The sequence below is a fragment of the Bison bison genome, unplaced genomic scaffold (genome assembly GCF_000754665.1).
Source record: "Bison bison bison isolate TAMUID 2011002044 unplaced genomic scaffold, Bison_UMD1.0 scf7180017864304, whole genome shotgun sequence".
In the NCBI taxonomy this organism is placed as follows: Eukaryota; Metazoa; Chordata; class Mammalia; order Artiodactyla; family Bovidae; genus Bison; species Bison bison.
The window spans coordinates 11,269,000-11,285,007 of record NW_011494876.1 but is presented as its reverse complement, the minus strand read 5'-3'; positions in this window follow the sequence as shown (position 1 = coordinate 11,285,007).

Genomic DNA, 16,008 nt, shown 5'->3' with positions numbered 1-16,008 from the left:
CGTCCACTTTGCCACTTTTTTGCCGTCCCCCTTGTCCTTTCTTTCCCTGCCACATGCTTATTCTTGAGACCCAGAAAAGAACAGTTTCCCCAGCCATATTGCATTATGCTGTTGGTAATGCTGGCTCCAGCATCACTCCTGCATCATCCCATATACTGTCTTTACAGGAAATTTGACAGTATAGCTATTTCACAATATGGTGCAGCAGTGACACTCTTCTGTCATTTCGGTCACAGTAACACAGTTATGTTCTACGTACGTTTTCTAACAGTAGGGCTGTTCTCCTGTCCATGGTCCTGCCTTGCTGCTACTTATGACAACGATGCAGCTCCTGTGCTGGCGCAGCCTGCGGTTGTAGTTGCAACAACAACACAAGTGCTCATAGGGAGCCCAGTGGTCTATACAGGACTATAACCCACATCTGGAAAACCACCATTGCGACTGCCAAGGTTTCGGAGAAATAGTTAAGGAAGCGTCCTGTTTCTCGGGAAATCACATTTCCTCATTTCACATCACTAAAAGCTTGTGATTTCCCCAACCCACTTGGCAACCACTTGGGTTCTGTGCCAGCTCTGATATTGAGAACAGTCTCTTTGCTGCATCACTCTACATGGTAGAACTATAATTTTAGCATTGTTATGATATTATTGCTAAGCCATGTCACACTTGTTTCCAATTCGGAAGCAATTCTGCCACTACAATAACTAGTGTGTAATATCTATAATTTTAGCAAAAGTACACAATCAATCTAGCACTTAAATAGTAAGTGTTCACTGAAGAGATACACTGCACAAATATTTATAGAATTGAGGTACCATAATGTCTTTTGGTTTAGCACAGTAATAAAACAATATCCTGAAAGACCATACATTTTCAGTTCAGTTCAGTTCAGTTGCTCAGTTGTGTCTGACTCTTTCAGACCCCATGGACTGCAGCATGCCAGGCTTCCCTGTCTATCACCAACTCCCAGAGTTTGCTCAAACTTGTGTCCACTGAGTCGGTGATGCCATCCAACCATCTCATCCTCTGTCCGCCCCTTCTCCTCCTGCCTTCAATCTTTCCCAGTATTAGGGTCTTTTCCACTGAGTCAGTTCTTCACATCAGGTGGCCAAAGTTTTGGAGCTTCAGCTTCAGCATCCGTCCTTCCAATGAATATTCAGGACTGATTTCCTTTAGGATGGACTGGTTGGATCTCCTTGCAGTCCAAGGGACTCTCAAAGAGTCTTCTCCAACACCACAGTGTGAGTCCTAATATTTGTAATTTGTAGTTTTAAATAAGTATCATATACTTTGCTGCCAATATTTAACATCACACATATTATTACTCTTTGTTATTGTAGATGCAGTGCATGTAAGATATAGTACGTGTAACCACAGCTCAATAACGCATAAATGCTGTGCCGCGCTAAGAGCACTACATTGTTTCACATTATTATCAGGTGTGTTATAATGTTCTATAATTTTCTAATACCAGGGTAAATAATAATCTATACTAAGTTTTCTTTTATTCCCATAGATCTAGAACCAACACTGATACCATAATAAATCTCTTATCTCCAAAATGTATATCAACAAACAGTTAAAGAAACAGTCAGAGCTGTTTTGCAATTATGTAGCATCAGTTTGCTACTGGTAAAATATAACTGTACTGTTTCTTAACTTGTAACAATAACCCTAAAGTACTGAAAATTCAGTATTACTTTAGTTTTCGGTGTATTAGTTTTAGTGTTGCTATAACTACAGTAGGTCACATTTAGCATATTTGTCTGACACTACCAAGAGGAATATGTGGCTATTATATAAGGCACAATGTTTGAAGTCAGAATCACACATAAAGTTGAGTTACAGCTTCACAACTTAATCCTTATGTGATTTTGCTCAAAATACCTGGTAGTTGTAAGCCTCAAGTTTTTCACCTGTATGAAGGAACTAATCACAGAACCCAACTCACAGTATTGCCTTTAGGTTTAAATGAGACAGTATCTAAATGAGGAATACTTTGAATTAAACATGATGTGGTGATTTGGATAATTATTAGTTACTACTATTTTAATTATTTGTACTATTATGTTAATACTGCATACTAATTCTGATAATACTACTACTAGTAAGCTACTTAGAAATAATATTACTATATAATATGCTATCAACTATTTGAACCAGTTTTATAAAAGCAAGTTGTCATCTTATCCTATGCTGCATTGATATCTTCTGGTTTCTTCTGCTTTAATATTGTTTATGGTAACTTGGGGCCTCCCTGGTGGCTCAGATGGTAAAGAATCTCCCTGCAATGCAAGAGACCAGGGTTCAAACCTTGAATTGGGAAGATCCTCTGGAGAAGGGAATGGCATCCCACTCCAATATTCTTGCCTGAAGAATTCCATGGACAGAGGAGCCAGGTGGGCTATACAGTCCATGGGGTCTCAGAATCGGACATGACTGAGTGACTTACACGATAATGACATGGTTATTTTAACTCTTTCTTTTGCTCACGACTTTATACCATTCTATCCTAAGTTACCTTTAATGATGGTAATTCTTAGACATTACTACTTATAACAGACAATCTGTGATTGAGTCATTTTGTGCTTGCTGTAAATGTAACCAAAAAAAGGTATTTATATAGCTTAACCTACAGTGTTCTACTTTAATTTCACATCCCAGTTGGATGTATTAGATGCATCTCAATCTTGATATACTCCAAATATATCTCTGTATTTTCCCCTCCAACCTGTACTCCCTCTTTTCTCATCTCGGTCAAGAGCTTCAGCAGCCCCACCACCATGATCCAGTGGTGTAATCCAAATAATATGGACACTTTGACTCCTCTCTTCCTCACTCCACATCCAGTCCCCCAGGAAGACTAGCTCTGCAAAACAGATTTGAAATCTTCCTACAGTGTTTTATCTCTATCACTAACCTTAGTACAAACCTTGAGACTCTCTTTACAGAACAACTGAAGTAGCCTACTCGGAGGTCTCTGTGCTGCTCTTCACCACCGCCTCCTACCGTGGATCCATTTCAAGTTTTGTCACTTAGCTTATTTTTTTCACTGGAAGTGCACTGATAGCTCTAACATATTTCAAAATGCATAAAAGTAGAAGATGGCTTGATGGGTGAAGAGAAAGAGAGTCAACTGAGTAGCTAAGGGTCAGTTTCTTAACCTGTCTGAAATGTAATCTTCTCGCCTGTAAACAGGGATAATAAAAGGGTGATTGTTGGCAGTAAATGTCTTTGTGTAGGTCAAGTGTAAAGATGGTTCCTGGCACACGGGAAGCATACACTAATATCATCAGTTACTCGAAGTCATGGTGTAGACTTGATTTAATCAAAATGAATTTTACTAACAACTATCTTGGAACATTCCATTTTTTTTCAGTTTGAAAACATCAAGGGACTTCCTTGGATTCACCAAATAAAACTCAAAAATCTTAGCATGTAATTATGTTTGCATTCACCTTAACCTGCCAGGATTCACCCTAGAAGCAGCTCTTGTGCTACCCATCCGTGCTTCCTGCAGACACAAGTGCAAGCAGAGAGCAATTGTCTGAGTCTCACATTGCTCCCTTCACAAATCTCAAATAAAAATTCCCAGCCGTGTGGTAGGCATCTTCAGTGAATGCAGACATTGCCCTGTGGAAGCGTATGAAACCCATTTGGGTGAAAGCTAGTGCAACAGGCTTTGACCAGCACCATGGACCCTCCCCTGATGAATTGCAGTTCGGAACTAGAACTGCTTTTGGTTTTAGAAAGGACAAAATTATTGTAAGAGCTGATGATAGAAAATCAGCTGGCGTGGGGAAGGTGAAAGGTGTTGCTATTCTTGAAAGGACAAGGCCTTTGGAAGAAAATGCCTAAACCTGCCAGAATTAAAATGCAACCTTTTGTTTGTAAACTTATAAGATTATGGGTTTAGAATTAATTCAAACTGAATCCTTTCCAGTTACCAGTAACCTAAAACTTGGGTCCATTATGCAATCATGACTCAGTAAGTCCTTCGTAACATGACTTCCAAACACGACGGGAATTAGACCAACTTTGTAAATATTTGAAGTTGCTAGTTTAAAAATTAATTTGACTTATTTGCTTGCTAGTTGCCAGCAACTTACGAGAGTTGGAGCTTTCTCTGTAATCATACATATCATTCATGAATCTTTTAAAGGATTTATTTGGAAAAACTATAGGGTAGAACTCAACATACCCGTTGCTAAAAACAAAAGTTGACTGTAGGTGATAATAGAAGGGAAAAAAGATGAAATAAAATTAGCCCTTGGTGTGTTGATTAAACTTAAGTCTAAGCACCATAATTCAGTTAGACATGTAGATGCTGTTTTTAGTTCTACTGTTGGACCCGATGAATTTTTTTTAAACACTTCATTGAAATATTAATTCACATACTATGCAATTCACACATTTAAAGTGTACAATTCAGTACACTTTCGTATGTTCACAGAATTGTACAATTATCACTGCCATCTAATCACCCCAGAGGAAATCCCATATTCATTAGCAGTCACTTCTCTTTTCTCCTCTTTCTGCTCCCATCCCTAGGCACCCACTAATCTACTTTCTGTCTCTATAGATTTGCCTCTTCCAATCATCTCATATAAATGGAATCCTATATGATCTTTTGTGTCTGACTTCTTTCACTTAGCATATTGTTTCTAAGGTTCACTAACGTCATAGCATGTAGCAGTACTTCTTTTCTTTTTTTTTGGTGAATAATATTCCAGTGTGACTTGGCCATATTTATTCATTCATCCATTAATGGCCATTTGGTTTTTTCCTTCATTTCCTCTATTATGAACAGTGCTGTTGTGAACATTTGTGTACAAGTCTTTATGTGGACATATATTTTCGTTTTTCTTGGATGGATACTTAGGAGTGAAATTGGTAGATCATATGGTAACACCACATTTAACATTGTGAGGAACTGCCGTACTGTTTTCCAAATTGGTTGCACTATGTTACTTTCTCACCAGTAGATGAGTAATCCAGTTTTTCCATGTCCTTGCCAATGCTTATTATTATCTTTTTTTAAATTAGTATTGTAGCCATTCTAGTAGATGTGAAATGGTATCTCATAATGGTTTTGATTTGCAGTTCCCTGATGGCTAATGACAGTGAACATATTTTCATGTGCTTATGGGCCATTTGTATATTTTCTTTAAAACAATGTCTATTCAGATCCTTTGCTCAGTTTTGAAATTGGACTATTTGTCTTTTCATTGTTGAATTGTAGTAATACTTTATATGTCCTGGATACAAATCCTTTCTCAGAGAAATAATTTGCAAATATTTTCTCACAATCTGTGGGTTGTATTAAATTTTTTTAAATGGTAAATTATGTTGTTTCCTCTCTTAAATTTCTGGCATCTGTCCAGCTTACAAAATGATTCCTTGTTTCTCTGTGGATGTTTCCAAGAATTTCAGACCTCTTGTGTCCTGTCCATAACTGAACTTCATATCTTCTTTTCCCTTATCCCAGATCTACTTCTTTGAACATCTTTCCTATTCATCCAATTGGTCAACCAAGGCAGATACTAAGCTGTTAAATCTTCTTTCCTATTACCCATCTCAGGTCCTCTTGTGAACTAAGTAATGTTTCATTTCTGCTTGAAGCCAGGTGTTTGAAATCCTGGTCATCTGCTGTCAAAGTCTAGATCCTATTTTCATTATGTCTCTTCTGGACTCTCTAATAGCTAGATCCATATCCTGGCCTTCTAGTTGGCCCTTCTAAGTCCAAAATCAATGATTAAACTCCGTGAGATACTAATGATTACAACTACTGTCTCTGAAATAATGCTTTTCTAATTCAAATCCTAGATCCTTCATTTGACCTCTGTTCCTCGATTTCTCATATATAAAATAGGGAATGATAATAGTCCCTGCCTCACAGGGTTGTGTGAGAATTAAATGAATTATTATTTGTAAAATGGTATAAACAGTTGCTGGAATGTAATAAGCATTTGTGGCAGCTACTATTATTATTGCAATTGAAGTCTTTTTTTAAACCATTAATTAAAACTTTACCAAGGCTTTTCTCACCTATTGGATAAAATTGAAATGCATTTCTTTGGTACATAAGGCACTTTATGATGTGCAATATAAGCTGAGAAAACGCTACTGTGAGCACAAGATCCTAGATGTGGTTTTATTTAATTTTTTAATTTTATTTTATTTTTAAACTTTACAATATTGTATTAGTTTTGCCAAATATCAAAATGAATCCGCCACAGGTATACCCGCGTTCCCCATCCTGAACCCTCCACCCTCTTCCCTCCCCTCCCCTCCCTCTGGGTCATCCCAGTACACCAGCCCCAAGCATCCAGTACCGTGCATCGAACCTAGATGTGGTTTTATACCTTCACTTTTCAAAATGTGACACTGAGTTTAGAATTGTCAGGTCTAACTTCTTTCAAGGTATTGTTGCTTTGCAACCACTGGAGAACACGTGCTGTGGGCTTACTCCTGACCAGGCAGAATGCTAAGTACTTTCTATGCACTGTCCACCTTAATTCTTACATCTGCCTTATCAGGGGGTTAGTATTGCTATGCCCAGCTTCATAGCTGAGATAAATAAGATGGTAAATCTGTTTGTCCAAGATCACACAAATAGGAAGGAGAGAAACCTGAATATGGTTCCAAGTCTCTTGGACATGATGTTGCAAGCTCTTGGCTCTGCCTGAGGAAGTTTCTGAAGAGGTATCCACAGACAGACATTCTCAAAGGCAGTGTTGGAAAGAATTTTGAGTACTTGTATCATACTTGTCATTCTTGAATGGGGTACATCTTCCATCTGGAAGTCTTTACAGTGTTATCCAGACATCTGAAAATTCCTAGGACAAGGACATTTTTAATGTAGCTTCTGAAAGCTCTTGCTTAGCGGAAATATCCCTCCGTTGGGGGTAAGTGCTTTCATTTGCTGGTTGGACTATGGTCGATTAACTCACTTGGCTGAAGCCAAAGGATCTTAGACCCAGCCTTCTTCCTTTCCTAGACAACTCCTCACACAAGGTGAAAGATCAGAGGAGAATATGAATACTTAGGAAAGTCATCTCCTTCTTTAAGAAGTAACTCAAGGTACTCGAGCACTGGTGAGTGACTCAGGGCTGTCATCTTAATATGCAGAGACAGCACATTCCTAACTGTGCACAGGAGGTCTTCATTATCCAAAGATAATTGTTGCTATGCTGGAAAACTACTACTTAACATAAATCCATCAAAAATAGGGACTAGATTTTCAAAATAAACTGTAAAAAACATTGAGGCTTTAAAAACAAAGATAGTAGTTATGAAAACAAGCTTATTTTATTTAATATTTAACAAAATAGATCAAAAGAGAGGGCTTGATTAAAACTCTACTCTCTCAGAAAATATAAATATGAATCGAATATTTTTTCAGTTCTGACAAAATTGTTTAATAGCAAAATTCAGCTTTCCTTGAACTTCTGTAATATTGTCATAAAGTATCTATCTCTCTCAAAATTATTCAAGGATTTTACAAATTTTCTGAAGGTTTCTCTCACTCTTTGATATTCAAATCATTCTCACTTAAAGCTCCAATTATATACTCAGTGATTTTCTCTTTTGGTTTAACTCTGCCCAATCCTCCTTTGTCCATGGCTTTGGGTATAGCTAACTTGATTCAACTTTCTAGGACTCCAGGAAATTTTGCATCCTTTGTCAAATTTGCAATTTCATTTTCTAATCAATTTGCCTTGTATATGTTTCGTGTTGTCCAATGTTTATATTGCACAATCAACATGAGACAGACCGACAAAGATGTTGACTGGTTGGGTTGGGGCAGGAGCTGATGTTAAACAGAGAGGACTGTGTAAGAGGGGAGAATTTTAAATGGTATTTTTGTGTTATGCCTTTGCTTCTTTATGCAAACTCAAAATTTTGACACCTCTTGTGATGCAAATTTACATTATTGTCATCTGGTTTTCTAAATCCCAGACACAGAGATCCATACTGGATTCAGTTTGCCTTGAAGCCTTTGATGTTAGCTAGAGTTTGGTGAAATGCAGATTTGTTTCTACGGCCAGCAAGTCCGTCAGGGTCTCACCAGCAGCCCCACAGTTGTGCATCTTTGTCCTCATCTTATGCTTTTCCTCCTTGCTCACTCTGCTATAGCCAAGCTGGCATTCTTTAATACCCACCAAGCCCTTTATGAACTTCAGTCCTTGTGTTCCTTCTGCCTTGAATGTTCTTCCTGTGGCTAACTCATGTTTCAGATGTCAGTTTAATATGAGCTTCTGAAAGGGACTGCCAATGACCATTCCACATCATCCTGTAATCACCCTTTACACAACCTCCAGTTTTTCTCCTTAATAGCACTTAGTAAAGGAGATAAGAATCTGATTGGTCTACTTTCTGATTTCTATCTCTGAGTCCAGGACATAAGGATAACAAGGACTTTGTCGATTCTCTTACACACACAAAACCTGGCTTAGTCTTTGTTACGTGGAAAGCTGCACTTTACACGGGCAAAGAGGTATGTGGAGAGAGCTTGGAGGTACTCCGAGTGCCCAGTTTCCTTGATTTGAAGAACTTAAACCTCTTCCTTGGGGCCTTTGAAAGAATCTTTGCTCCTTTCTAAGATACAGAAGCCACCTGAGTTAGATTGTGGGTAGGCCTTCATGGGAAATTTTCTAGGATTAAGAATTAGATACAGAGGAAGTTACTAATTTATGTACATTCCCCCTACCTAAGGATTTTTGCCTTATTATCAAATTAATCCCTTCATTTTCCCACTAAAAGGAGAAGAGAGACATGGGAAGCCAGATAAATGGTTCATTTGCTCATGACTTTAATCAAACTTTGTCCCAGGGCTCTGAGGTTCACTTAAAGGGCTATTTTCCCTACATTTTAAAGGCTAACTAAAATTGAGAATATCATGAGAAAAATGCTTCCTTGTAACTCAGGAGCCATTACTGGAAGATGCAGATCAGATTCTGCTTGGTGCCAAAGGGAGATAGTCCCCAAGCCCTTGAAACAAAAGAATGGTAAAACTAAACGAGATACAGAAAGACCGGGAATCCGTTTTCCATTGCTAAGACCTCAGAAACCTATAAAAGCAGTTGTTTTATGGGAACACTTAGCAAAGTACTGCCCAAGTCCATTTTAAAGGTTTGAAATCCTTTGACATATGGCAATCATTATGTGTGCTCAGCTGTCTATCTTGCACAACACTTTTTTTTTCCCCTCCCCAAGGAACACATTTCTGAGGCCCTACATTTACCATATTTTACAAGAAGCGTTTAGTGGTAAGCAAGGCTCAGAAGCAGACTCAGGAAGAAGAGCCTTGATTAAGAGCTCCAGGAGCACCAAAGCGTTTTGTCTCAAGATGGAAGCCTTGAGTTGAAGCTGTTTTAGATTAGAAGCCATATACATTGCTAGTTGGGTTTTACTTTAGAAAAACATTTAATGACGCAGATGTTCTAGGCAGCAAAATGGAACATATCGTTTTGCTCGGCCTTTTCCAAAAACGGGAGGATATGTAGGTGTCATCAGGCCATTTGAGTGTGCTGGGTTTAAGAGCAGGTGATGGAAATGACAGAAAAATAAGTCAAGGTAAACTTTCAGGATGTTTCTGTGGTTGCCTTTGTTTCAGAGAATGCACTGTGCTCTTAAGCTCCAGCACACTCATGATACAATGTCCCTGAGCAGGTGGAGAGACTTTCCCCATAGCCCTCCTCCTGCATCCTCACTGTGAGAACAGCTCGTAGAATGTATCCATATTGTATTCTTGGAAAAACCTCCCCAAAGCTGCTTTCACGTGGTTCTTCTTAGAGAAAGCATCCAGAATGTCCCCAAGAAATAAAAGTAGTTGAACCCAAGTGTGTAAGGCAGTGCAGTCCAGGTTCAGATCAGTTATGGAAGCCATAATATGTTCTCGACATTCCTTCTTGATCTTGGCCCAAACCAAGATGAGTGAGACTTAGAAGAAATATGTGATTGCCCTACTGTAGTGTTTACCATCCATCAGTAAAATCCATCCTATACACCAGAATGCCTGGAAAGAAATTCACATGGGTATTTGCTTTCCCAAAATGTTAAGAGCTTTTATCAAAAGAGCACACAACACACTTTTATTTTCTTCTAATGAGACACCCTTTACACCCTTCCTACAGTACCAAACTGAAATCAGACTAGAAAAGGTGGGGCCAGAGAGGGTGATTTCTCATCTTTTACTCATTCCTAGCCAAATTTAGACTTCCAAAAGAAAAATAAGCTCATCTCTAAAAACACTGAATTGTAACGTGTTGCTATTTTCAAGCCTTTTGGACAGATGGAAAAGGGGAGATTGTACTATGCAATACACATCAAAACTTATGAATCCCCTTTGGGCATCCATCTTAGCAGCTCACACCCAAATCTTCTGTAAAAACCAATGTCTCCATTCAGCCAACTCCTCCCAACTTTCCTTCTTGAGTGGCCACTTTTCTTTTTTTTAGTTATTTTTTACAGAAGTTAAATTTTTTTAAAAATGAGTTTATTTGTTTTCTCTCCTTCTAAATATTTTCTCTATTATCCTCATAAGAACAATAAATCAAGCCGTGAACACCTTAGAATGCAAGGTGAAGGCAAGGCTATGAATGCTTACAAAAAAGTACACCTATCACTCATCATTTCTTAAACACGCATGCACACACACACACACACACATTAGATTTAGTCAGTAAGTGTTCTTTGCAGCATTATTTATCATAGTGAAACTTTAGGAGCAAACTAAATGCCTCTTAATCAAGGATTATTTAAAGGAATTACATGAAATTCTTATGATTGAACATTAAACAGTTGTTAAAAATTGTGTTTTCAAATGATATTGATGACTTGAGATATCCATATGATACAATATTCAGTGGAAAAGTGAAAGCAAGGTAAAACGTGTGAGTAAACGTACTGGCAAGTATAGATAACTGAAGGCATATTTACACAGGAAGAGAAAAGAGAAGGTAAGATCCCAACATTTTAAGAGTAATAAGATTGTCTTTGGACCGTGGGATTGTTAACACTTTTTTGATATTAATTTTTTGTATTTTCCTAGTCTTTTAGTTTTTCCATCATGTTTTCTGAATACCTTCTAGGTACTAGAGGTATAGCCATTAACAAGCTAGACACAGTCCATGATCTGGCGTCAACACTTTAAAAAAAAAAATACAGTAAACTCCTTGAAAGTAGTATCTGTATCCATCCTAATGTAACATACCCAGAAAATCCCATGGATGGAGGAGCCTTGTAGGCTGCAGTCCATGGGGTTGCTAAGAGTCAGACACTACTGAGCGACTTCACTTTCACTTTCCACTTTCATGCATTGGAGAAGGAAATGGCAACCCACTCCAGTGTTCTTGCCTGGAGAATCCCATGGACGGAGAAGCCTGGTGGGCTGCAGTCCATGGGGTCGCACAGAGTTGGACACGACTGAAGCGACTTAGCAGCAGCAGCAACATACCCCTACTTTATCTTTTTTGTCTAAAGTTCATTCACCTTTTACTGTTAAAACAATATCCCAGTTTCTCCTTGAGAAACCACTTCTCTCCCATTGTCAGCCTAGTAGCTTATGGGAAGTTGACTCAACTCTAAAATCCAGGAGCAAGCCTAGATTGGTTTAAACTATCAATCTCTCCTACTCACATAGTCTTGGAAAAGCATTTCACAATATGAAGTTAATTAAATTAGTATAAATTAGGTGTAAAATCCTCAGTCATAGTGTTTGCCAAATCCCTTCCTGGAGTTCCTGTTCCCCTTATGCCTGCCTAAAGCTATGATCCCTGCAGAGGTCGGAGTGATCTCTTTAGAACAAGAGATAAGTCCACTCTAAACCCCTAGATGCTGTCCCCTCCCACTCAGAAGTGGACGCAAGCACCTGATTGTAGATTGCAGGAACATGGTGGGGCCTCTGCTCACCTTTCCAAGTATAGCTCTCCCCACTGGGCCCTGCTTCCACGCATACCCACACACCTCCTTTCTGTTCCTGTCAGTCCCTGGAGCCTCTGTGTTTGCTGGGCTTTTCTGTAGACAGTGGCATGGTTAGCTTCTCACCTTTGGGCTAGGATCTCTGTTCCCTCTCAGAGGCAGCTTTGATCCCTAGCTGAAGGAGTTGTGCCACCCTGCCCTTCTTTCCTATCAAACAGCCCCAACTAGCACCTGAAATTTTCTGTGTGTGTGTGATTGCATGTTCATTTCTGCTGAAACTTAGTCTTTTGTTCAATGCTTTGTATATCCCAGGATGTGGAAGTGTGCCGGTATAGAGTGTTCAGTGGGTGTGAGTTAAGTGAATAAATAAAAATTCCAGCAATGTCTGTGAGCCATGCAGGGTAGGGGCTGTGAGGCTCTACCCATTGTTTTTGAGTAGCACCATCAGAGGTTCCATAGCTGACCATCCCATTCATTTAGATCTACATTTTCATTTGAGAGTCACAGGTGGCCCCATCAGTGAAAGAAAAGCTTTCTGTGAGCCACACCGCATGTGAAACAAAGCTTCAAAATGAGCTATAAAGGAAAGCACATTTGCTGGCCCATACAGGGGAAGACCATCTCAGAGCCAAGAAAGGTGCCTCCTTTGGGGGGTTAAGGGTTCGGCTTAAACAGAGATCATAGCCCAAGAGAACAGAACACAGAGTTGGGAAGGAAGGCCCAAAGTTGACCTGTCACTTCTAGATGAAAAGCTATCTTCTCTGCTACCATGCAGCCTGTGGTGAGAGACCTGGTCAGCCAGATGTCCAAGCTGCAGACAGGGCAGATGACCTCCTTGGAAAAGAGAATGGCAACCCTCCCACCCTCCGTCCCTTGGGTTTGTGAATATGTGCACTAGAGAGATGATCCAAGGCAGCTAAGCTACCTTATGGATGATATGAGCCCAGTCAGTTCTCCACTCTTCATGCTGGTAGAGGCCATGTCAGCCTGGGGAGGGGATGCAGAGGAGGGTGACTGCTGGTAAAACCCCTTCAGAAGGTCCCACTAGCCAGCAGAATATCTCTGAGGTTTCCCTGTCCTAGAGGAGCAGCTGGCTTTTGTGGACTTGACCAGTAGTTACTGCAGCAAAACTCTAGGTCATGCAACAGGGCATGTTTTCCTAGGAATTTGCTGCTTTGGAAATCGACTGATAACTTCAAACAGCAGGTGGGATTTAGGTTTACTGTATACTTTGAGACACTTCTTGAGGGCTCCCAGCCTTAAGATCTGAGCATCATTCTGGCAAATTCATGGCTACTTTCCAGCCTCTGAGACTTGAAGCTACCTGACTGCATAAGAGCCGGTAAAACAACAAACCTGGGCTTCCCTGGTGGCTCAGTCAGTAAAGAGTCTACCTGGAATGTGGGAGATCTGGGTTCGATCCCAGGGTCGGGAAGATACCCTGGAGAAGGAAATGGCAACCCACTCTAATATTCTTGCCTGGAGAATTCCATGGACAGAGGAGCCTGGTGGACTACAGTCCATGGGATCACAAAAAGTCAGACACGACGGAGCAACTAACACTTTCAGGCACTCTCATCATGATTCATAGCTTTTAACAGTTCACATGGTATTTCCATATTCATAATCTCATTTATCTCCACTCTGTGAGACTCATTGAGTGAGTATTCCCATCTCCCCTCAGAGATTAGGAAATTGAGACTCAGAGAGGCTTAGCAACTTGTCCCAGACTAAGTAATGGTAGTACTGGGGTTTACAAAGGCCTGTGAACAGAGTACAAGCCCACTGTACCACACATGATGTATCGATTGGTGAGGTCTGTGCCATCAAATTTGTATTTTAAAGAATGGAATCCCAACTATCATCTGTGATCCCAGATGTGGCTGAAAACCAAAATTATGAAAGGAAGCATCCTGGTTTAAGAGTCAAGTGTCAGGTCCCTGGAGCAAGCCAACTGAGGATTTGGGGGCCATCAGTTTCCCTATACTGGCTCACCAAAAGCAGCCTCAGCATGACCGCTGCCTAGAAACTAAACTTAAAAGGAGGAAGGTGAGCTCTTCTAGAAGAATGGAAATTCAGTGGGAGACATCGGTTGGGTGTGCTCTTCCCCTTCCACCCCTTTGTTGCTGGAACTACTCACCCTTCTGTATGTTGGCAAGACCGCCCAGGCAGCACATTCAACACATTCGTTATCATATGGGAAAGATGTATGTTTGTTTAAAATGGCAGGTTCTTTAACATCTATGACTCTTACGACTTCCTAAAGACCCCCAGGCTCTTTGTTGAGCTGAAGAACCAAATTAGGCTTAATATGATCTAATGTAAAGGTCTGAATTATGCCTTGAGTATACTTTCTTGGAGATGAAAGGACCAATATGCTTATAAAGTTCTATTACTCTTTAAAAAAGACTTTTAAAATGTTGGAAGTACCTCCTGGCTAGGGAAAGGATTAGATGCCCTGCTTTCAGTTCATTACTCCTAATATAAACACACGGTATCCCCAGTGCTCAGCATCACTTGACTGTCTTTATACAAACTAAACAGATGGAAGGCCCTGAGCCTTTGTCTCTGAAGTCAGTTTAATGACTGGGGCAAAGGGACATGTTTTGTCTGATTAAAGGCTCCGCTCTTCAAAGCCATACCTTCTTCCATTTGGGAAATGACAATGTTTATGGTGCCTGCACCCTGTTGGTGAATGGATGGAGTAGGTAGTAAACAAATCTCTCTTTGTGCCGAAACATACCAGTCCTGGTAAAAAAGAGGAGGTCCAAGTGGTCCATATACTGGCATATGATTCAAACCCAATGGCACATAAATCCTCTTGGGGATGCTGTCGATCAGATACAGGCATCAGATGCATTGGTGAAGATAAGTATAAAGGCATGCTGTTTGTAATTTTAAAATATTTCTCATTTTTTGTGTTACATATTTATTACAGAAGTTTGGAAAATACAGAAGCAAAAAAAAAAAAAATCACCACTTGATCTTGCAATCCAGAGATCAATGCTATTATCATCTTGTTATCTGTTTCCACTGTTCTCCAAATATTTAACACAAGGCTTTTTTGTTCTTTATTTACTCTGAGATCCTACAGATTTGGGGGCTCTTTTTAAAATTGATTTTTTTGGAATATAGTTCCTTTACAACGCTGTGTTAGTTTCTGACTGTATAGCAAAGTGAATCAGTCTATATGCAGACTCTTTTTTTCAATTTCTTTCCCATTAGGTCACCACAGAGCGTTGAGTAGGGTTCCCTGTGCTATACAGTAGATTCTCATTCATTATCTGTTTTACTGGGGGATTTTTTTTTTTTCATTCACTAAGGTATTGTGAACATCTTTCTAAGTCAATTAATGTAGGTCCGTTTCATCACTTCTGATAACTGTGTCTGTCATTTGAACGTGCCATTTATCCTGATTTAATTAAGCATTGTGCAACTGGTGGACTTCTAAGTTACTTTCAGGTGTTGGTATTATGGAGGGTTGAGGTAAGGAAAGTAAAATTCCTGTGCAGTAATCTTTTCTGGTTATATTATCAGGATAAATTGCTGTAGGATTATAGGATCAAAGGGAATGCACATTTTTGATCATGACGTTTACGCTTCACAGTTTGTACCAGGAACTTATCTGTGGGTTCATTCCTTGGTATTCATATAAGATGTCATTTTAGTATATTTTTCTCAATTTTAGAGGTTAAAAAAAAAGACTACACGTTGTCTTTCTGATTGCCTCACCAGCATCCGCATGAAAATGAACATGTTTTGACTGTGTGTTGGCTATCGATAGCCTCCCTTTATTGTAAATTTTGTTTTCATTTTTATTTTCCTCACCTATTGGTTAGAGAACTTATTGGTTGGAAAGTTATACTCTTCACTTTTCACATATGTTTGCAATTGTCATTTACTTCTGCTTATAGCATTTTTTAAAAATCTGAGGTCATATACACCTCTTTGTAATTCAACATTTCTCTGTAGTTTCTATATATGTCCCTGTTCTGAGGAAAACTTCCTTTGTCCTGAGGCCAGAGGATCATCATTATCTCTTCCATCTTTGAAAAAACTTTCTTTTTATAGTTCAATTAACCT